Here is a 23,729-nt window from a genome sequence, read left to right on the forward strand (position 1 = left end):
TTAGCGGCCATCCATTTAGTAGGTACGCAAAAATCTGTCAAAACTTGACCCCTCCACCTGCGTACGTTCGCCTGACGCACCCCCCCCCCCCCGAATCCTATAGAACGGCCGATATTTAATCCACGCAGAAACGATCAAGGATTGGTAATATTAACGTGTTTAAGCAGACAGATAGTCACCGCCGGCTGCATTAAATAATTAAGTCGCGTACCTTGGCCGCTGTTGTTGCTGAGCTGCGTGATAGCTGCAGTCAGGGGCACGGTGGCACACGAGTGACACCTCTCCCACAGTCCCACTTCTCCCGGCAGGACTTGTTGTCTGACAGCTGAAGAAACTGAACTGTGGCTCATTTGAAGGCCAATGTAGACAAATTCTTATCGAGGCTCCACCCCCCCTCGCCGTTTCCTATGCGTACATTGTCAGTAGACTCCCCATACGCAAGCATACGCATTTGGGTTAACCCCCCTCCCCCCTCCATGCGTACGGACTAAATGGATGGCCCCTTATTGGTCACCCCGTGCTCTTATAAATCTCAACGTTCATCCTACAAAGTCCCATCGCAAGGGAGAAACGCAAATATATATTTTTGCTATTATTAAAATGGCTGTTACGCCGTATGGACCTGAAAACTCAATTTACCTGTACAAGAATACGGTGTAAACCAAGGCCGTAGCCATGGAGTCAACATTGGGGGGGGACACATTTTACAGGGGGTCTGGGGGTCCCCCCCCAAAAAAAAAAAATCTAAATTTGAAAACTAATTTCCTGCCATTTCCTGCCTAAAATAAAAAAAATCACTAACGCATAGGATGGACTTTTTATTTTTTTTACAATAATGTATAATAGTGTATTGTATTAGATGGCTCTGTTTTTTTACCTTTTCTTGTTTCATTGTGTGTAATGGCAGAGATTATGGATTAATAAAGTACAACCATAACCATATAAACATAAATCTATTTTATAGCAATGTATTGGGGGGGACATTTTGAGAATATTTGAATATTGGGGAGGATGTGTCCCCCCCAATATATATTATAATCACGCCTTGGTGTAAACCATATAGATTGACAGCTATGGGGTCACATTCCTCCGACTAAAGCTCTTGTCTTCACACACATGCAGGAGCTACGTGTCCCACGTGACCATAAGCACGTGGCCTACCAAAGGCAACGATCGACGTACAGTACAAAAGACTAAATATAAACACAACAAACATATTCATGAACTTAGAAATATATTATTCATGAATGTGACATAGATTGCCTTTTTATGATGTATTTACATACATCAACGTTTATGTCTTCTGTTAATATTTAGACTTTTGTATTGAACGTCTGCGGGCGTGGTAGGCCACGTGCTTTCGGTCACGTGGTCCACAGCCACGGGAGAACATCGGCGTTGCCTTCCTGGGTCAGAAATGACCACCCCCCCCCTCCCTCTTTGTTTAACTAAACCTACATTATTCCACCCTTGTTATTGTACTAAAGGATGCCGAGTCGCCCTCTTTGTTTAACTAAACCTACATTATTCCACCCTTGTTATTGTACTAAAGGATGCCGGAGTAGCCCTTCATGTCTTTATTTTACAATTCCACCTCCGCACAAAGCCACCCCACGTCTCCATTCGTCTTCCCACACCGCGGCGCTAACGCCCGACGGTGCGCCCCTGGCCCTGCCACTTGAACGTTCATGGTTCGCCGTCTCCCCCTCCGTCCGTCTCCGTCGACGAGTGTACGGCTGGCTAGATGCGTGCGGCAATTGCACGTTGGCTTTGTGCCGTCGTCCGCGAGCGCGTTGATGATTCGCCAACTGGGAGCCCGTCTGAGTGACGTCCTCGACAGCTGTACGGCTAGTTGAGTGCGGCAGCGTGTGGACGGTTGCCTTGCGCCGTTGCGTGCTCGAGTGTTCTTTGGGTCTTTCGGTAAAGTCACGTAGACTTTACCGAAAGTGACGGCGGCGTCAACCGCGGCGCCTGTGCCAGGCTAGGTGCACTTTGAGGCCACGTGAAGTGTCGAAGGCTCGCTGCTGGCAGGAGGAGGTCACGGGACAGACTCAGCAGGTGCCATGGGTTGACTGACTGAGATGACTGGCAGATGCACCAACTGTGCCCCCTACTAATGTCACCGTTGGCACAGGCGCATTATGACATGCGCATACACACAAAAAACATGCAAAATAAATCGCTCTCACAGTCGGATAATTTCACACCTTCCAACGGACGCAACACTCACGGCACAGAGATGAAAATCCTAGCAGCATCAAATCGCGTATAGCCGAAGCATCATCCCCGTGTTCCATAAAACAGACCTCATTAGGTAAACCCGTGTCTAGCCAAAACACGCGTTCGATACAACCGCGTTGGGCAAGCCTTTCCCGTAATCAAAAAATGCTCTTTAAACAACGACAAACCCATCCTTGCACAAACGGAGAGAGAGAAAGAGCCGACAGGCTCAGTTGCTGAAGAATCTCGGCGAGAAACATCGGGGAATCGTTCGGCAAAGCACGCGGTTTGGTAGCAGCCCGAAAGGAAAATAAGAAGCAGCAGAAAAAACGCCCTCGGGAGAGCAACAAGCTCAGGAAACCCCTGCGGTGGCATGAGCCAACAACCACCCCCACCTCCATTCGGTCGCACAGGGAACAAAAAAATGTTACGATGGCCGAACATAATGGGAGACGTCGTTATAAAAATGATTTTTTTTATGATTTAAAAAAAAATTAAACCCCTCCCCCCGAAAAAAATATACCGTATTACTTTCCGGAACATTAAACTATCGTCATTATTATTACGATCATTGTCGTTATTCGCGCTTAAAGCCTCTGTGATCTCGTAAGAGTGCCCTGAGGGACGAGGAGATGTAGCAAGATGAGAGAGAGGGGGGAGGTAGGGGATGATGATCCCGGACATGATGCAGCACCCTTGCCTAGCAGCGACATCCACGTGGGAATTGAGGAGGCACGGCGGTGCGAGTGAGAGCAGGGGGCCACGGCCCCTCTCTCGTCTCTCCTTCCTCCTCCTCCGGTTGACGGAATAATCCTCCAGAGGCCATAGAAGCACTGTACCCGCACTGTCGCAACGCACGGTGCACCGCTCTTTGCGCTGGCCTCCAGCCCGTGTCGTCGCTCGCGGCGAGCGTCGCCAATGCTGAGATATCCACGTTGCGTGTGAACAGCATGCACATTTTAGAATAAATATTCGACGCATGTGTGTCAGTCCACTGCTGAGATGAAGGCTTCTTCCACGGCGGGGGTCACTCAAGGGGGAGGATGTTTGTCTAAATTGTTGAGAATGAATTTTTGTTGATGGAATTTTTTTTTGTTACATCGCGGGGGGAAATGTTTAATTATTGAAGGGACAAGAAAGGTCGCGTACGTCTGTGCATATGTAGAGGAAACCCACTCTTGCTGTACCTCTGACCACCTCGCAGCCCAACAGGTTTGAGTGGCGACTGTCACTGCGAGCTGATTTGTTGCGTGACCCACCCATCATCCCATGAGGCACGCGAGAATATGTTTTAAGCACCCTGATTAGAATGCGGAGTTAGCGAAGCAGGGTTGGTGGGTGGTGGTGGTGGAGCTATCATTTGTGGCCAGATTGCTTCGGAAAAATAAGCTCATCGCTCAGTTGGGCTTAACCTAAAAAAAAGGTTTTATTTATATTTATTTTAAGTTATTTGTTTACATACTCTTTGGTTCTTTCGGCAAAGTAACGTGTTGGTTCTTGCACTTCTCCACTCCTCCTACCCCACACCCCACCCCCACCCTCTCTCTCTCCTCCCTGGCTCCTCCCCCCCCCCTCTCTTACTTATATAGCCTCGTGTTACAAGCAGTCCTTTAGCCCACTTCAGCAATTGTTTCTTGCTGTGGTTGTCCCACCTGATGACGGGCACTTGTGTTGCGCCCGAAACGTCGTGATTTAATTTATTTTATTTTATACCTACGTGACTTTACCGAAAGAACCAAAGAGTATGGATCCCTGCAGTCACGAAAACTTCTAATCTAGATTATCTGTTGACCTTGCCTATACTTTACACTCTCCTATCGTGTTTTTGTATCGTTTATTGTTGTAACTTTCTGACCCGCCCCTGCTGGAGATCTGGGCAGGTATCGTGTGGGTGGGATAAAGTGTGGGCGCTCCTACCTCTTTCACGTGGAAGAGAAGGCCGAATTCATCTCTCGAGGGGCTCTCTGGAGCTCTCTCTATAGTGGCGGCCCTTCCACCAGCAGGTGGAGCGAGTTAAAGCAATTCGCAGGGCTGCACCTTTTCGACTGGATGTCTGTGAAAAATTGCTTTATAGCTCATCGGATTCCTCCGCATGAATAAAGATTCTGATTTTGTGATGGCGGTGGAGGAGCACATGATCGGTCCAGATATCACTAGCCAGTGAATCTCAGCCATGGGTGACGATTAAACAACACGTGGTAAACGTTTTGGGCAGTGTGGGGTAACATCCCACCGCGGTGGCTAGGAGATGTCAACTACCTCGCCTGCCATGCAGGAGGTCGTGGGTTCGATCCCGACTCTAGCGCCTGCTGCTGTATATTTGCAGTTCGCGTGTCTCTCTCCCTGCAGAATCAACGTGCGTTACGAGTATTTTGCCGCTGTACGTTTCCACGTGATTGAGCTTATCATTTGTTTGCCAGGTCGCGTCTCAGAAAAATATCTACGTAGCTCAGTGGGTCTCACCGATGAGCACGCTGCTCGGCCACGTACTGGCGCGAAAGAATCTCAACGCGCATTCACGTTAGTACCTTGCGAAGAAGGCCCTACTTTGTCCCCGGTGTTAGCGGAAGCATGGCCAGGATGCGGCGCGTCTTGGCGCACTCCTCTCGAGGCACCGGCTGCTGGTGATCGCGGCTCAGAAGTCGATCCACGTGTGAGCAACAGCAGAACCGAGGTCTCTTCAGGCACCCCCCCCCCCCCCCGTCTTGGTGAGGTCTGGGACTAATCTTTATTTAGGATCTTTCGTGACTGCAGGAATTATTCTTTGGTTCTTTTCGGTTAAGTCACGTCTAAAAATAAAATAATAAATTAAAATAACTAAAAAAAATAAGTTATTTTAATTTATTATTTTATTTTTAGACGTGACTTAACCGAAAAGAACCAAAGAATGAGGTCTGGGACTGTTGTTGTTTTTGCTGCCTTGCCCAGGCTTGATAAATCGGACTCATATAATGAATGTATTCATTCTAGATTTGAAGTTTTCGTGACTGCAGGGATCCATACTCTTTGGTTCTTTCGGTGTTTTATACCGACGTGACTTTACCGAAAGAACCAAAGAGTAATGAATTCATTATTTATATTTAGTGACTTTCCTGCCCCATTCTCTGTGTTGCACTCCTCTCGCGTTTGTTTTGGATCTGCTGTTGTCACTCGCTGAGCCGCCCCGACTGGACAGCTGTGAAAAAGAGCTTCATAGCTCATCGGGTTTCTCCTCCTCCAGTCTCAAGAAAGATTCCGATTGTACTGTAACTCACGAGCCAATTCGAGGCTCCAAGCACACGTGCAGAGGACCGATATTTTTCAAACTCTCGAATCGGCCGCACGTTGTTTTTGAAGCCTCTGCGACAATTCGTCGCGTTGAATCTTAAAAGCAACACGAATCTCGCGTTTTCGATCGCCGCAACGATGCAACAAATGTGGCCGCTGACTCCACGACACTATCCCAGCTCCTGGCCGTGCCGCTGCGGTCTGAAGGGGCCACTCCCTGCAGAACCTGCGGTGGCAGGTTTGTATCTGTGGCCTCGAAGCAGCGTGTCTAAACACGAGCCATTCTTTCGTTAATGCTCGAGCAAAAAAAAAATCGCTTCTTGCAACCCTCCCCCCAATGTCACTTGCACGACTGGCGTTGTGTCACACGAGTCGAAGACGTTGTCCCTTCAAACGACTCTTGCGAGCGAGCAGTGCACCACCCTGTGTTGGGCAACAGCCCTTAGAACAGGGGTGGGGAACGTCCGGCCCGCGGGCCGTATAAGGCCCGCGAAATCATTTGGTCTGGCCCTGCCAAGGAGCAAACCTGGAAAAGCAGTTGCAAGTAGCAACATCATCATCAATACCAGCTAACATCACACGCCTCACCAGAGAGAAGCAGTTCCAGCCATCACATTAGGGGCGGGTTAATTAAATGTTTGACCAAATATAACGGGCAAATTTTTAAGTTGATCATTTTGTATGGCCCGCGAATGATGTTTAAATATCCAAATGGCCCTTGGCAGAAAAAAGGTTCCCCACCCCTGCCTTAGAAGATGGAGTTGATAAAAAAAACCGACGTAATTGTGAAGTCATTTGGATATGTAGTCCTGCTTGTTCACCATACATAGGGGCGTACACTTGCCGTAGAATTATCAGTCAAGCCTTAAAACCGTAATAAGTTCGAAGTGAGCGATCAATCAAACTTAAAAACGTGTTTTTTTTGTCTGCAAGTAATTTGTGAGCAGACTGAGGGTGGCCATCTACTCTGTGAACTTCAGAACCCAGTTCAGTCATTGGGTGGCTGAAACCTGGATTCGAACCCACAAAACGCTTCTCCCCCACTCACCAACATCAATGATACGACTGGCGTCTTGGGCCTAAGTCGAATAGTCTTCCCTCAGGCACTCTTTGTGAGCTAGCAGCAGAGGTGTGGACTCGAGTCATGTGACTTGGACTCGAGTCAGACTCGAGTCATGAATTTGATGACTTGCGACTCGACTTGGACTTGCATAACAATGACTTTGTCCCACCTATGAGATGTGGACTCGAGTCATGTGACTTGGACTCGAGTCAGACTCGAGTCATGAATTTGATGACTTGCGACTCGACTTGGACTTGCATAACAATGACTTTGTCCCACCTCTGGCTAGCAGTGCATCACCGTGTGTCAGAGAACGGCCCCATCGTGAATATGAAATCACGGGGCTTGTTCCGAAGGAATTGTAATCGGCCCATGTATCCACACTTTCATTTCCCCCCGCAAAGAGTGTGAATAACGACAACTCAAAGAAGCGCCTTCAGAATGTCAATCGTGCCAACCAAAAAAAAGGTGTCTCGAGCTGGAATTTATCCCAATGAAGTCAAATAAGTGAAGGTGTTTTTTTTTTGTACAGCCATTTGCTTACCGGGCCTCAGACCATCAAATCACTTTGCACTTGGGAACGCCTGCGGTTAATCGCGGATGACGGTCTGGGCTCCAACACAGGTTCCCAGCGGTGCACACCGGCTCAGGGTCTCTGACCCGTTGAGCCACTCAGAGCTATCTTAAAGACGTGAGCCATCTGTAATAGAAGGCAGTGATGCAGCTTCACGAGCCACTGCTTGGCATTAAAGATCCCAACAGATGTGCACCCATCGACGGAACACCGAGCTGCATGCTGATATCATGACCAAGTTAATCGTCCACAATTGGCAGAAGACCTTCCCAGCTGTTCCGAATACATTATTGTAATGAAACACATCTATCTGCAGGCGTATATTACTTATGTAATAAAAGACTTGACCACGATCTCTGGCTCAGTGTCCTTTATTCGGTCCGTACTGCGTTCCCACACGGCTGTCTCTCTTATTCTCTCTGTGCTGGTTCCGATGTCACTCCAGTCCACATCAGCAGCCCCGCTGCTGTTCTTGTCGCTCTTGCAGCCCCACAGCAGCTCCGCTGCTGTACTCTCACACAGCTCCCTTGGCTGTTCCTGCTGCAGCTCTGACAGCCTCGTGCTGTCTCGCCTTCTCGTCGCTCCTGCGACTCTTGGCAGCTACCCCGCTGCCCCTCACACACAGCCTTACTGCCTATCTCTATCTGCAGCTTTACACCTCCCAGTAGCTCCCTACTGTTCCAAAGGGTTGGCTCCCGCTTCTGACGGTGCCCCCTCGGCTCGTACGCCCGCGTGGCCCCACACCTTTCCATTCACACCCCGACTGACTTCTCCTTCCGGTTTACCCGCTTAAGGACCCCCTACCTTTCACCCACGTCACCTGGCTCCGCCTCCTCGTGACGTCACATCCGGAAGGTCGCTTTCGCCCGCATTACACCACCCTCCCCCATAGAAAAAACCCAGCCGACCTCGGCTGAACAACACCAAAGCGTAATGCGGTGAACCGACCTTCCCCCTTAAAGGACACTAAGCATGCAATATAACAACAAGAACAACACACAAGTAACATCGACGAACGTACGAAAGCATGCGATAAATACGACGGCAAGAACAAGAACAATAACAACATACAATCAACGAAACGTAAGCGATTTGGAACGAGTGCGGGTCGCCGGCCCGTCCCGGACGGTCGGCGGCCCACTTGTAGAACGGGGACGCGATGGAACACGAGAAATGACAGGGGGTAATTCCCCTGCTGCGATTGGAAGTCCACCGACATCTCGTGTCCCTGACGAATCAGTCTTGGTCGTATTCCGCGAATGCGCCTGCAGCGGGGTCGGAAGGGTCGCCGGGCTTGAAGGTACCGCAGCCCTGGCAGGCGCCCTCCGAACAGGCCCACTCCTCCCCCGCGGTGTCACGGTCGGCCTGTCTGGAACAGGTACGACAGGCGCTCTAGCAAGATCAATGGACGCAGGCGGGGAAGAGTCAGAGTCAGCAGCAACAGACCCCGGCAAGGCAATATTGGGAGATGACGCATCACGTAGGGGAGCAACATATGGTTTCAACCGCGACGTATGAACAAACCAACGGCGAGAACCAAACTGAACGCGCGCCGACTGTGGATTGGGAACCTCAATGAGGCGCACAGGACCATGCCAAGGTTTGTGCAATTTAGGAGAGGTCCCCGGCCGCACCTGCGGGCAATGGAGCCAGGCCAGGTCTCCCACCTTCCAGGGGCACTCCCCCTCAGACCGCCGAGCATACCGCTCGTTCCGGGCCTGGGCTTTGGCCGTAGCCACGCGGGCGTTTTCCCGCGCCTCCGTAACCCGGCGAACCGTGTCCTGAATGTATTCAGGGAGCGGTTTACGAGGTCCCTTCACCCCAGTACCCAATTGCACATCCACCGGAGGCACGTTTTCCCGACCATACATAAGGTAAAACGGCGAATACCCTGTAGCCGCATGGGGCGTCATCCTGTACGCCGAAAGCACTCCGGGGATGTGCAGATCCCAATCCGATTGCTGTTCACTCACAGTATGGCAAAGCATGGCAGACAATGTCCTGTTCAGCCGCTCAACCATACCATCCGTCTGCGGATGGTATGGAGATGTCCGTATCTTCTTAGTCCCAAGGCCTGCGCACACTTCAGCCAATAATTTAGAAGAGAAATTTCGGCCCTGGTCCGTGAGGAGTCTCTCCGGCGCCCCCTTGTCCATAATGTACCCAAACAAAAAGGCGTCGGTGATGGCCGCGGCCGACTGATCGGGCAACGGCCAGGCCATCGGCCAACGGGAGAGATACTCAACCCCTACCAGCAAATATTTATTTCCCCTCGCCGATGGTGGGAAGGGTCCCAATATGTCCAGTGCCACCAATTCATTGACTCGAGACACCTGAATCGACTGGAGAGGCGGCACGTAAGGATGTTTAGGCGGCTTACGCCGGGCGCATTCAGGGCACGCGCGCACGTGCCCTACGACATCTGTCGCCATGCCGTGCCAAAAATAATGACGTTGTAACGTCAACAAGGTCTTCTGCACCCCTAAATGCAATAGTGTGTCACAATGGAGAGTTCTAATCAACTCAAATCGCAAGGACGTTGGTACCACCACACGCCAGCTTTCCTGGAACCTTTCTTGCCACATAAGCAGACCATCTCGGAGAGCGGTTCGCGGCCCCACAGCCGAACTCGGACTCCCATTGTCCCTCATAGACCGTTTCCGCATGGACAACAACGACTCGTCCATCATCTGTTCCCGAATCCAGACAGACCGCGGCAGATTCAAAACCCCATCAGTCGGTCCCGGTTCCATCGGAGTATCCGACTTCCCGACGGCCAACGTAAGCGGCTAAGGGGGGTTCAGAATCGGCGAACACCTATGCGTCCCCGACGCACATTTACAAGGGGTGCGCCCTGGTAATCTGGAAAGTGCGTCAGCGTTCGCATGGCGCACTCCCTTCCGATGTTGAATTTGGAAGGAAAATTCCTGCAGCGTGTCCAACCAACGTGCCCACTGTCCCGATGGCTGGTCCATTTTAAGTGCATATTGCAAGGCCGCATGATCCGTACGCACAATAAAAGAACGACCGTAAAGGTACGGTCGAAATTGCCGTAGGAAAAAAACAACCGCCAAAAGTTCTCTACGAGTGACACAGTAGCGTGTTTCCGCAGGCGACAAGACTCGGCTACCATACGCCACGACGCGCTCTACGCCCCCTTTAGACTGTGATAATACCGCCCCAATACCTGTGTCACTCGCGTCCGTATCAAGAATGAAAGGGCGATCAAAATCGGGATAATCCAATGTCGGGGCCGTAGCCAATAGATCACGCAGACTCCGAAAGGCCGCCTCTTCCGGCTCTCCCCAAACAAATTTCCGTCCTTTACCCGTAAGGAGATGCAAGGGCCTCGCAATCGTCGCAAACCCCGGCACAAATCTTCGGTAATACGAGGCAAATCCCAAAAACCGCCGAACATCCCCCACAGAGGCCGGAGTCGGCCAATCCCGGACACACGCCGTCTTTTCCGGATCCGTGGACACCCCCTCTGCACTCACAATGTGCCCCAAATAACGGACGGACCGTTGCAGTAGGTGGCATTTCTTTGGTTTGAATTTCAAATTGGCAGAGCGCATCCTCGTGAACACTGTCTCCAGCCGCGTTAAATGTTCCTCAAATGTGCGGCTGAACACAATAATATCGTCCAAATATATAAGACACGTCTCCCACTGCAACCCCGTCAAAACGAGCTCCATCAATCTTTGAAATGTAGCAGGGGCCGCATTCAATCCCATCGGGAGGCAGTTGAATTGAAATAACCCCTGCGGCGTACGGAATGCGGTTTTCTCCCGTGAGGACTCGTCAAGGGGAAGCTGCCAAAATCCCGAAGAGAGGTCCAGTGTGGAAAAGAACTTAGCCCCCGACAATGCGTCAAGGGAGTCGTCCATACGCGGCAGGGGGTACGCATCTGCCACCGATATCTTATTCAATTTCCGGAAATCGACACAAAATCGCAAGTTGCCATCCTTTTTCTTAACCAAGACCACAGGAGCGCCCCATGGGCTGTTAGATGGCGATATAATGTCCGCAGCCAACATGTCTTCCACCGCCCCCCGAACGTGTTCTCGCTCCGCCGGACTCATCCGATGCGAATTTAACCGAATAGGGGCAGCGTCGCCCGTCTCAATGTGATGGGAAAGCAACGATGTGCGTCCCAAATCCAAATCGTCGGAGCTGAACACATCCGAATACGTCAGCAACAATTTACGCAGTGCATCACGTTGCCCCACGGACAGGGAAGAATTTTCGTCACATAAGGTAGCGATCCAACGATTATCCGAACCCCTTGGCTCGGAAACACCAGCGACCACTCCCCGGCGATGCGGACAATCGTGCGTCGCAAACGCCGTAGTGGCATGTGCCACAACCGTACCGGCCGGAACACGGATGTTTTCCACCCCCGCATTAAGCACCTGTAAAACGGGTAATTGATCCGGCCGGACGATGGTCTGTGCCCCAACTAACGCCAATCCCGTTGTTATCGTGGCGGATGGTGACAACAAGACCCCTAATGCTCCTAGCCGATTGGGCAGGGGCTTCCGATACCGCAAGGGTATAAGCATCTGTGAACCAGGTGGGATGTCCACAGATGCGACGGACAGCGCCTGCACCTGTACGGCCGAAGCAGGTCGCCCCCAGGGCGACGGCAGAAACGAGATTCGACGGCCCCCCGGCAATTCAATACAATTCTCATTGATTTTAATCAAAATGGGCATCTTAGCCAAAAAATCCGTGCCTAGTAAGCAAGGAACCGCCAAAGATCTCGATATTAACACAACGCCCGAAGCCGACACATCCCCTATAGATATCTTAGCATCCACCTGGCCCACGATACCCATACTACCCCCGTTCGCAGCGACGCAAGACCCATAAACCGGACGCACAGCCCCCGGCGGAATGCCCAACAGATGGAAAATGACATCCGATATAATAGTCGCAGACGCTCCCGAGTCGACCAAAATGCGCACGTCCACACCTTGTATGGACCCCGGTACAGTGGACGAACCCGTAGCGGCCGCGACAACTCTCCGTGCCAATTTGCGCCACTGCGTAACTGAATGACAAGGCCCCGTCGATGGCCTTTCTTTAACAACAACAATAGGATCGTGCAACAAAGGTGGTGGGTGAGGTGTAAAGCCTTGCCGAGTGTCTGGTGCGTGCCGACATGCCTGTTTCGGTGGTTCCTTGGTCGGCTTGTCCGGTGTTGTGGGCTCCTGCTGCGGCGGACCCGGGAAGCGGGCCCAGCAATCTTTGGCGTAATGGCCCCTACGGCCGCAGCGGAAGCAATCGGCCTCGTTGCGCCGAAGCGCAGGTCTTGCATCCCGGCGGCCCCGTCCCGATGGCGTAGCGCGCGGCCCCGGCCTTCCGCGTCCCGACCATGGAGAGGAGGCAGCCGTCAGCTCCTGTGGACCCCGCTCATCCGGCACATAGATCGCCCTTGTGGGGTCCCACCCCATCGCCCCTCCTTCCTTGACGGGCCCACCCGTCCATGCCGCCACTTGCTTCCAGCGACGGAGATTAAACTGCGCATCCAGACACTTTGCTGCCGCCCGGGACGTGAGCTTCTCATGCCCACACACAGGCATGGGGATCCCCAGATCCCGAGACAGCTCCAGCATTTTTCCCAATATGAGAGGCTCGAGCAGATCCTGTGGCGTGTCAGGATATGCTGCCATGGCCAGCTCCAACACCGCATCCCTGAACGCCACGGGCGATTCTTCGGGTGCTCGTTGTCGTTGAGCGAATCGCCGATGCGCGTCGTCAGGTGGCTCATAGGCGTCGGCCATTTCCTCAAAAACTCCACATAAAGTCTTCTTCTTATCGGCCGTTATGGAACGGAAAAATCGAACAGATTCGTCGTCCAGTAGAGTCGGCAACACTTCCAAGGCCTCCGCATCGGTCCATCTTGCTGAACGAACCGCCGCCAAAAATCGGCAGGCGAAAGCGCTCCAATCGCCCCCGATAGAGAATTCCTTAACTGTAGTAAGGTGGCGACTCCGACTCCTCTTTACGCCGTCTTCCAATGATGGTTGTTCTGGAGGCAAATTCAAAATGGCGTCGGCCCGCGGCGTGGCCAAGATGGCGGTTTGGCGCCGCGGAGCGCGCAAGATGGCGTCTTCTTGCCGCGTGGCCAATGGCGGCGGCAGGGCAGGCAACGTGGCGGCCCGTGGAGCACCTTCTCGTTCCATCGTCGTCCTTGGCGTAACGAGGTGACATAGATGCGCCAGGACGTCCTTGAGTGTCTCCAGTTGTTCTGCCACCTGTTGCCATCTTTGGTCAGCGTCCGATGTTGTTGACGGACCCGCCATCGCGCCGACATCTTCCACGCCCGTCCCCGTGCTCGCCTCAGCAGGGCTCTCCTCCACCACCCCAGCAGAATCCGTGGTCGGAGGGAATTCGTCGTCGTCGTCGGACGAAGAAGCCGATGCTGGCGCCGGGGGAATTTTCTTCCTTACTTGCTTAGACATGCCGTTTCACTTCTGACCCCAGTGTAATAAAAGACTTGACCACGATCTCTGGCTCAGTGTCCTTTATTCGGTCCGTACTGCGTTCCCACACGGCTGTCTCTCTTATTCTCTCTGTGCTGGTTCCGATGTCACTCCAGTCCACATCAGCAGCCCCGCTGCTGTTCTTGTCGCTCTTGCAGCCCCACAGCAGCTCCGCTGCTGTACTCTCACACAGCTCCCTTGGCTGTTCCTGCTGCAGCTCTGACAGCCTCGTGCTGTCTCGCCTTCTCGTCGCTCCTGCGACTCTTGGCAGCTACCCCGCTGCCCCTCACACACAGCCTTACTGCCTATCTCTATCTGCAGCTTTACACCTCCCAGTAGCTCCCTACTGTTCCCAGGGTTGGCTCCCGCTTCTGACGGTGCCCCCTCGGCTCGTACGCCCGCGTGGCCCCACACCTTTCCATTCACACCCCGACTGACTTCTCCTTCCGGTTTACCCGCTTAAGGACCCCCTACCTTTCACCCACGTCACCTGGCTCCGCCTCCTCGTGACGTCACATCCGGAAGGTCGCTTTCGCCCGCATTACACTTACAATAGAGTGCGTGTGTAGTTTCACGCAGTAGCAATGATCGTAGCAGTGACGGTCGCGGCTCATAACAGAGTGGCAGTCAAAGGAGGGAATGCAAAGCCGATTAGGACGGTTGGCTACGTACGGTGCGAAAGGAGTTCAATATACATAAAATATACATTCAACACATGTGCAGCAGCCGGATGGGTCGTCGCATCGCAAGACCGTGGGAAATGTCACTGGCTTGGGGAGGCCATAATCCAGCTAAACTAAATCAAAACTAAACTTAAAAAAAAATTACCAGGTAAGGCTGACTGAGTTATGGTAGCTATTTTTCAGAAGCGACCTGGCCACAAATGATAGCGCAACGAAGTGGCTTATGATGTGGACATTTATAGCAGCCAAATACTCTAAACGCACGATTCTAAATGTGGAGGGAAAAACCAGAGGACCCGGAGAAAAGTCCACGCAACCACAGAGAGAAAGACACGCAAACTACAAATATACAGCAGGCGTCAGGGTCGGGATCAAAACCACGACCTCCTGTATACGAGGCGAGGGAGTTGACATCTCGCCACCATGATGATGGATCACTAATACGATTTTATAACAGTGAGCACTACCAAGATCCTGGGATCGAATTCAGGTATCAGCCTTCCTGACTCAACTGAGGTCTGAACTTCAGAGAGTAGATGACCACCCTCAGTCTGGTTACAAATCAGTGCATCAAAAAATAAAACATGAACGTTCAATTATAAAGGTTTGACTGATATTTTACACGCAAAAAACACTGCATAAGTGTACCCCCATGTGTGGCGAATGAGCAGGCTGATTCATATGACTTCAAAAGGGCGTCTTTTTTTTGGTACGTCATCTTCCGGGGCTCTTCTCTACCACAGGGTAGTGCACTGCTAGCTAGCAATCTGCGACATTACTACGGATGTGCCATTTGGAATACAATTTTGGGGTGGTGGTGGTGGGGGAGAGCAACATTGTTGCTATTACTGCGTTATTACGTGCAGAGCTAATGGCTTTAATGTGCATTAAGCGCAGGCTGTTGGAACCTAATGCCAGATACCATTGTCCGATGGCTTTGCCCCAGCGCAGTTGGCGTGGGTGGCATCGCTTCGCAGCTGGGGAATGTTAAGTGCTGCTCATTTTGCTTCCCCATGTCCCGTAAGGCGAAGTGGTGGTGCTGGCCTATTGAGGTGGGAGGGGGGGAGGGGCTTTAGCTCCCCCCTCACCCTCCACCCCCCACTTTTGCTTTATAAACCCCTAGCGAGCTGACAGAAGAGATCTCGACGCGAGATTTGAGATGTGGCGAGACAAGAAGGATGTAAAAGAAGAGAGATTCAGGTGAGGCTGAGAGATTCGGTGAAATGATGAGAGAGATGCCAGACAAGGGACACACGCGGAGTTAGACGACTGAAGAGATACGGACAAGTGAGGGACGAGAGAGATACATTTGCAGTTTTATGTTAATTTCCCTGCTATCTTTATGAGGATTTAAATTACAGCTGATATTTGCTTCGCAACCATATCTTTTCTTTTCTTTCATGAAATTAGGGCCCCTTGAGCTGCTTGGGCCCTCCGGGGCATTTACTTGGTTTGCTTGAGCCCCGTGCCACGACTGCGCAGGCACACACCTGGCCAGACCACCACCACGCAGAGGTCCCACCTGGCCAGACCACCACCACGCAGAGGTCCCACCTGGTCTGGCCACCACTGCGCAGATGCCCACCTGGTCAGGCCACTAGCACCCACGCGCCTGCCTGGTCAGGCCACCACTGTACAGGCATCCGCCTCACCAGCCAACGTCACAACGTCCCGGTGAGATGCCCCTCACAGGCCCAGGGACACGCGGTGGGGGAGGCTCGCTCGAGTCGCGTTCGGTCGAATTTGGAAACCCACGGTGATTCCCTGCCAATCGTTTCACGCGATAATTGGAAATAATTGAAGAACAAAAAAATAATTAACGCTCAATGTCAACCTCGGGGCAATGCCTCGACGCATTAGCCGGACTGACGTGCGAGTGTGCGCTGCTGCTGGGATCAATTTGCGAGCGGTAGCGATGTGTACCCAGCAGATTTACTATCAAGATTAGTTGCCTCGATTACAGCTGTGATGAGGAATGCTGTAGAGGCCTGGCCGGGCGGCACTGCGGTTAGAGCGCTTCACTCGGGATAGGATGGCACGTTACGTTGGCGATGCTACCGCTGCACGAATCACAATCAGAACAACGATGACCTCAATACAGTTGTTAATCGCACCGTGACCTTTAAAGGAACAAAATATAGATAAAACCGGCGACGTTTCGGAAAATGGCCCTTCTTCAGAGCGCATCCTGGAGTGGAATATGTCAGCTTGCACGTGCCCCCCCCCCCCCACTCGGGTTCGATGGCATCATCGACCCGACGAGTGAAGATCGATCGACGTTCTCCCGGTCTGCAGGGTAGCGACCCAAGCCACCGTGACGAAGGCCCTCATCTCCGGGGCCAAGGAACCGCGCTCTCAGATAATGGTCCTGGAACGAGGATCCACCCCAAATCATATTGAAGACGCGTAGCATCGTCGTCCTCATGCTCCCAGGAACCCACGTCTCCAATGACCCTACAGGTCGGTGGCTCCCGTATCCACGGATACAAACCTCACGACTATATGTTTAAACGATAAAATAGATTTATTTTACAAGGTACGGCCCACTGAGCTATCTAGCTCTTTTTAAGAAGCGACCTGGCTATCACAGATGATGGCTCAACGAAGTGGCTTATCATTACGCGGAAATGTACAGCAGCCAACTATTTTTAAACGCGCATTGATTCTCAATGTGGATGGGAAAACCCGGAGGGGACCCGTAGAAAATTCCACGCGACCACCGGGAAGGAGACTCGCAAATTCTAGATTTGAAGTTTTCGTGACTGCAAGGATTCATACTCTTAGTTCTTTCGGTAAAGTCACGTAGGTAAAAAAATGAAATTAAAATAAAAAAAAATAAAACAATATTTTCTTTTTTATTAATTTTTACCTACGTGACTTTACCGAAAGAACTAAGAGTATGAGACTCGCAAACTTAAATATTACAGCAGACGTCAGGGTCGAGTCCGGGATCGAACCCACGACGTCCTGCACACCAGGCGAGGCAGTTAACATCTCCTAGCCGCCTTAGGCCACGGCGACCAGACACGCGGCCAGGCCACGTACGTGAAGAACACCAGCAGGGCTTTTCACTTGAAGCTCTGCCCGGTGCCGCATGAGGCTCACGATGCATCGGGGACGAACGCAGCCGCGGCGGTGAGCGCCACGCCGGCGTGGCGAGGATCAAAGCGCACGGGCTGCGTCACCGCCCTTCGTGTCCGGGGGTCGACGCTCGGTGCGCCGCCGGCAGCCGTCGCGAGCGGGGGGCGGGAGGGGGTCGTGGGGGGGGCATCGATCGCGAGTGCTTCGCGATCCTCCGATGCAACGGAGGCACTAGAGCTGGGTGCGGGGAGAGCGTGCCAGGAGGTGCAACTGCATCGGGGCCCGAGGGCCTGAGGGGTGGGGGATACGAAGAGGGGTGGGGGGGGGGAATTGGACGGGGAGTCGCCCTGTTGTGTTGGTTGGTTGGCACCATGGGGGGGTGGGGGGGGGGATGCCGTGCCGTGCCAACAGTGCGCTGCGTGAGTTCGTCTCGGGGAAGGGACGAGGCCGAGCTTTGGAAGATGCCGGTGTCCCTCGAGCGAATGCTGCCCGCGGTGCCTATCGCTTAGCTTGCAAATATTAGCTGTGAAGTTCGCCTGCGACACCGCCCACCCCCACCCGTCCTCTCCCCCAGGTTGTCTGAGATGAATACCACTGCACTGTGATTGTGTAGAATAGACACAACGACTGGCTGCTGACTCAATGACGTGAGCCGACTGTTGGTGCGCTACGGCACCGAGCCGGAACCAAGGAAAGGTCCCGGCTTCGTTTTTTTCGCAGGCTCCGAGAAAAAAAAACACGAACAGAATGAGAGCTAATCAGAGTTTCCCGTGCAAGCGGCGGCGGCGGCGTGGAACACCCAGCCGACAATAGCCGCACAAAAAAAAACATTTCATATACATTAAAAAAAAAGTTGTTTTGTTACCATTTTCTTCGGTCCAATCCCAAATAATACAAATACACTCTGTTCTAGATTTGAAGCTTTCGTGACTGCAAGGATTCATATTCTTAGGTTTTTTTTTCGGTAAAGTCACGTAGGTTAAAAAATGTAAATTTAAATTAATAAAATAAAAGTAAAATAAAAAATAAAATACAAATCACGACGTTTCGGAGGCAACACAAGCTTCCGTCTTCTTCCGTCTTCGGAAGCTTGTGTTGCCTCCGAAACGTCGTGATTTTTATTTTATTTTTATTTTACTTTTATTAATTTTAATTTTTTACCTACGTGACTTTACCGAAAAAACCTAAGAATATAAATACACTCTGGTTGAAGACCCATGCGCAACGGTTCGCGAACCCACACTGTCCCCAGACCTCCGATTAGCACGGTTGGCTTAGGTACAGCGCGAAAGAAGTTCAACATGCATACATACAACATGCATACATACAACATGCATACATACATACAACATGCATGACTCCGGCAACCCGAGTTCGATTCCTGGCGACGGCTAACAATCTACGGCGAGGTAGATCTGGAACCGGTCTTGGGTAACCCAGAACGCACACTCCGTGCCAGTCTTGTTGAAGGTTGGTAACACGTCTCCCGTGACTGGCTATTATTATCATCATCATCATTCTTATTATTATACTCTGTGAGCTACGATTGTGATGGAATGCTGTCTGGTGATTGCTGGTAACACGGGATAACTAAAACACAATGTACTCTCGGTGGGAAATCACTTCAGCATCTGATTTTGATTGCCTTTGAAGGTCATTTCTCGATGATGCTCAACTGCTCGGCTGTATTTAATGAGCCCCTGAAATTTCTAAATAAAAAGAGCTCGTTCTGCCGCACTCTCCGTTGCTCCCACTCTCTCGCTCTCTCTCGCTCTCTCTCCTTAATTGCCCCCTTCTCCATCCCACCCCCGTCCCGTGATATATTTAACCAAACAATTTTTTTTATTTTACCAGCTAAGGCATACTGAACGATACTGGGTTTTTTTCTTCTTCAACAAGCGACCCGGCCACAAATGATAGCTCATCGAAGTGGCTTATCATCACGTGGAAATCTTAATGCTCTAAACGGGTGGTGATGTTTATTCTAAGTGTGGAGGGGAGAAACCGGAGGACCCGGAGATAAAATCCACACGACCACGGGGAGAACATGCAACCTTTAAATATACATACTGTAATTCACAATCAGTAAGTTTTGTCACGTAAACAAAACGTGCCAATTAATTACTAGTATAGCACAACGGTGTGTTGGAGCGTAAACCCACAAAATATACAACAAAAATGTATAATATCTGTCACAAAAATCCTACGTCCAAACATACAGCAGCAGACGTCAGGGTCGGGATCGAACCCACCACCTGCTGCGTACCAGGCGAGGGAGTTGACATCTCGCAGCCACCGCGGGCCCCCACCCTCCTCTCACCGCTCTCGCCCAAACGAGACGGAAATTGTGGCTGAGTCACAGCGAAGTCCACCCGACCGACCGGACCCAACCTGACTCGCGCCTGACTCGCAGAGGGCAGCGCTCCAGCGGAGAGCGACGCAGCTCGCGCGAGTGGCCGTTTGGCTCCGAGGTTGTTGCAGAACAGCGTTCGTCATAGCGCAAGGAAATGTAACGTCCGTAGCGCACACACACACAAAACTACACGACGTTCATTAGAAAATGGGGCCAAAAGTTATTCGTTTAATCAATTTCGTCCGCAGCAGTAGCAGCAGCCACAGTCAATCCACTGCTGCGTGGAAGCTAGCGGTGGTCATGGCCCATCCACTGCTGCGTGGAAGCTGGCAGTGGTCATGGTCCATCTACTGCTGCGTGGAAGCTGGCAGTGGTCATGGTCCATCCACTGCTGCGTGGAAGCTGGCAGTGGTCATGGTCCATCCACTGCTGCGTGGAAGCTGGCAGTGGTCATGGTCCATCTACTGCTGCGTGGAAGCTGGCAGTGGTCATGGTCCATCCACTGCTGCGTGGAAGCTGGCGGTGGTCATGGTCCATCCACTGCTGCGTGGAAGCTGGCGGTGGTCATGGTCCATCCACTGCTGCGTGGAAGCTAGCAGTGGTCATGGTCCATCTACTGCTGCGTGGAAGCTGGCGGTGGTCATGGTCCATCCACTGCTGCGTGGAAGCGAGCGGTGGTCATGGTCCATCTACTGCTGCGTGGAAGCTGGCGGTGGTCATGGTCCATTCACTGCTGCGTGGAAGCTGGCGGTGGTCATGGTCCATCTACTGCTGCGTGGAAGCTGGCGGTGGTCATGGTCCATCCACTGCTGCGTGGAAGCTAGCAGTGGTCATGGTCCATCTACTGCTGCGTGGAAGCTGGCGGTGGTCATGGTCCATCTACTGCTGCGTGGAAGTTGGCGGTGGTCATGGTCCATCTACTGCTGCGTGGAAGCTGGCGGTGGTCATGGTCCATCTACTGCTGCGTGGAAGCTGGCGGTGGTCATGGTCCATCTACTGCTGCGTGGAAGCTGGCGGTGGTCATGGTCCATCCACTGCTGCGTCAACGCTTGCGGTGGTCATGGTCCATCTACTGCTGCGTGGACGCTTGCGGCGGTCATGGTCCATCCACTGCTGCGTGGACGCTTGCGGTGGTCATGGTCCATCCACTGCTGCGTGGAAGTGGGCAGCGGATTGACCATTGCCGGTCAGGGTCCATCCACTGCTGGGAAGGCTTTCATTCAGCAGTGGATCGACTATCATAATTGTCAGCCATGGTCAATCGATTGTTGAATGAAAGTTTTCCCATGCCACCAGCACTATCATCACCACCACCACCACCATCTCTAGTGATGGTAACAATGCGCACAGCATCTGCACACGAGCTGATTTCAATCGCTCCATCTCATTGGCGGATGATTTTCCTATCAGGCGGGTTTCCAGTCTCTTGGCCGCCACTCCCAAACCTTCTTCACCATCAGTCATCCTCCGTTCTCGCGACAAGACCTGCCCAAGGCCCCCCCCCCCTCGCCTACTCTTCACGACGGTTTGTTATCGACATCACCGATCGATCTACTCGTGCCACGCAGGCGAGGTGAAATGAGTCGATGGACAACTCTCGGCGCGTGTGGGGGGAGTTTGGGGGCTTATGTGACGAACGTCGCGATAGAAATCGTCACGACGATTATTCCGCAAACACCTGGCCACCTGGCAGCCGTGTTCTCCTCTCCCAGTGCCGGATGAAGCTAGTGTGGGGCCTATAGCATGATGTTATAAAGGGGCCCTAAATAATACAAAAAAATAAAAACACGTAAATATTAAAACACAATTTTTTTACTTGCATCGTAAAGTAATTGCATTTTTTCATTTGCTATACGGCCCAGATAATACGACAAATCGTTAGCCTTAAACACCCAGTCGTTCGTAAAAGTCGAAGGTGGAATACTGTAGTACTATGGTAATAGAGCAAGTGCAGAATCACTGAACCGGAATTGATAATTTGAAAGCATTTAGCGCTGGGCCCTTGAAAGTGGGGGGTACGTAGCTACTGCATATGTAGTTACTTTTGCTACGAGGATAATCCGGCAATGTCCTCTCCCGATGCCGTGTCTTGTGTCTTCTCCAGGAACGGGTAGGACTAAAATCCCCGCCGCTTTGAATTTTCGCTGGCAACTTCGGTATAAATTTCAGCTCTGAGAACGAAAACAATAATAATATAATCGGTTCGACTGCCGTGCGATGGACATTTCTCTCTCCCACTCCCAACCCTCTTCCCCTAGTGTATGTATTTTGAACTTCTTTCGCCCCGTACGTAGCCAACCGTGCTCATCGGTTGGTTATTGGTAGCTCGAGGCAAACTATCCCGGTATCGTGACGCTTCGCTTCCGCGCGCAGTCTCTGCGTGAGTCGGGCAGTGAGCCCCAATCTCATCCCCTTCCAGGAACCCCGGAGCATCGAGTTCGGACCTCGGTCGTACGCGGAATTGCTGTATCCCCCCATCACCACCCCCCCCCATCACCCCCCCCCCATCACCACCCCATCACCACCCCTCCCCCATCACCACCCCTCCCCCATCACCCCCCCCCACCACCCCCCCATCACCACCACACCACATCACTACCCCTCCCCCATCACCCCCCCATCACCACCACACCACATCACCACCCCTCCCCCATCACCCCCCCCACCACCCCCCCATCACCACCACACCACATCACCCCCCCCACCACCCCCCCATCACCACCACACCACATCACTACCCCTCCCCCATCACCCCCCCCCACCACCCCCCCCATCACCACCACACCACATCACTACCCCTCCCCCATCACCCCCCCATCACCACCACACCACATCACCACCCCTCCCCCATCACCCCCCCCCCACCACCCCCCCATCACCACCACACCACATCACTACCCCTCCCCCATCACCACAACCCCCATCACCACCACTCCCCCCCCATCACCACCACCCCCATTACCACCCCCCCCATCACCACCACCACCCCCGCCCATCACCACGACCCCCATCATCACCACCCCCCCCCCATCACGACCCCCCATCACTACTCCCCCATCACCAACCCCATCACCACCACCACCCCCCCACCACCCCCCCCCCATCACCACCACACCACATCACTACCCCTCCCCCATCACCACCATCCCCATCACCACCCCCCCCATCACCACCACCCCCATCACCACCCCCCCCCATTACCCCCCCATCACCACCCCCCCCATCACCACCCCCCCCCCATCACCACCCCCCCCCCCACCCATCACGACCCCCCATCACTACTCCCCCATCACCAACCCCATCACCACCACCACTCCCCACCACCCCCCACCCCATCACCACCACACCACATCACTACCCCTCCCCCATCACAATCACCTCCATCACCACCACCCCCCCATCACCACCACCCCCCATCACCACCACCACCCCCGCCCATCACCACCACCCCCCACCACCCCCCCCCCCCCATCACCACCATCACCACCACCCCCATCACCACCCCCCCCCATTACCCCCCCCCATCACCACCCCCCCCCATCACCACCCCCCCCCATCACCACCACCCCCCCCCCCACCCATCACGACCCCCCATCACTACTCCCCCATCACCAACCCCACCACCACCCCCCACCACCCCCCCCCCATCACCACCCCCCCCATCACCACCACCCCCCCATCACCGTCACCCCCCCCCCATCACCACCCCTCCCCCATCACCACCACTCCTCCCCCATCACCACCACCCCATCCCTTATTGCGGTACGTGCCTTTTACCGGGCTGTTAAAAAAATTGAATAAAAAAAACTAAAGTTAGGTCGACTCCACGGGATCTCGAATGTCCTGTAGTCCTGTAGGACCTCCATCGATGGGTGGGGGTGGTGGTGGTGGTAGAGGGCTGTGGGGACGGCGGAGAGCGAGCGCACGGTGCGGTGCCTGCGACGGCTTCCCCCAAACCGTACCCGGCCGAGCAAAGCGACGGACAACTTCGACGAAGCCC

At 53.0% G+C, this 23,729-nt stretch overlaps 1 protein-coding gene across 2 annotated transcripts in view; it reads right to left on the bottom strand.

Annotated features, from left to right (window-relative positions):
• Positions 1–23,729, bottom strand: part of SCHIP1 (schwannomin interacting protein 1) — an 81,865-nt gene that overhangs the window by 51,069 nt on the left and 7,067 nt on the right. The gene's annotated exons all lie outside the window — the stretch shown is intronic.

The sequence above is a fragment of the Lampetra planeri genome, chromosome 51 (assembly GCF_965212315.1).
Source record: "Lampetra planeri chromosome 51, kcLamPlan1.2.h2, whole genome shotgun sequence".
Taxonomy (NCBI): Eukaryota; Metazoa; Chordata; class Hyperoartia; order Petromyzontiformes; family Petromyzontidae; genus Lampetra; species Lampetra planeri.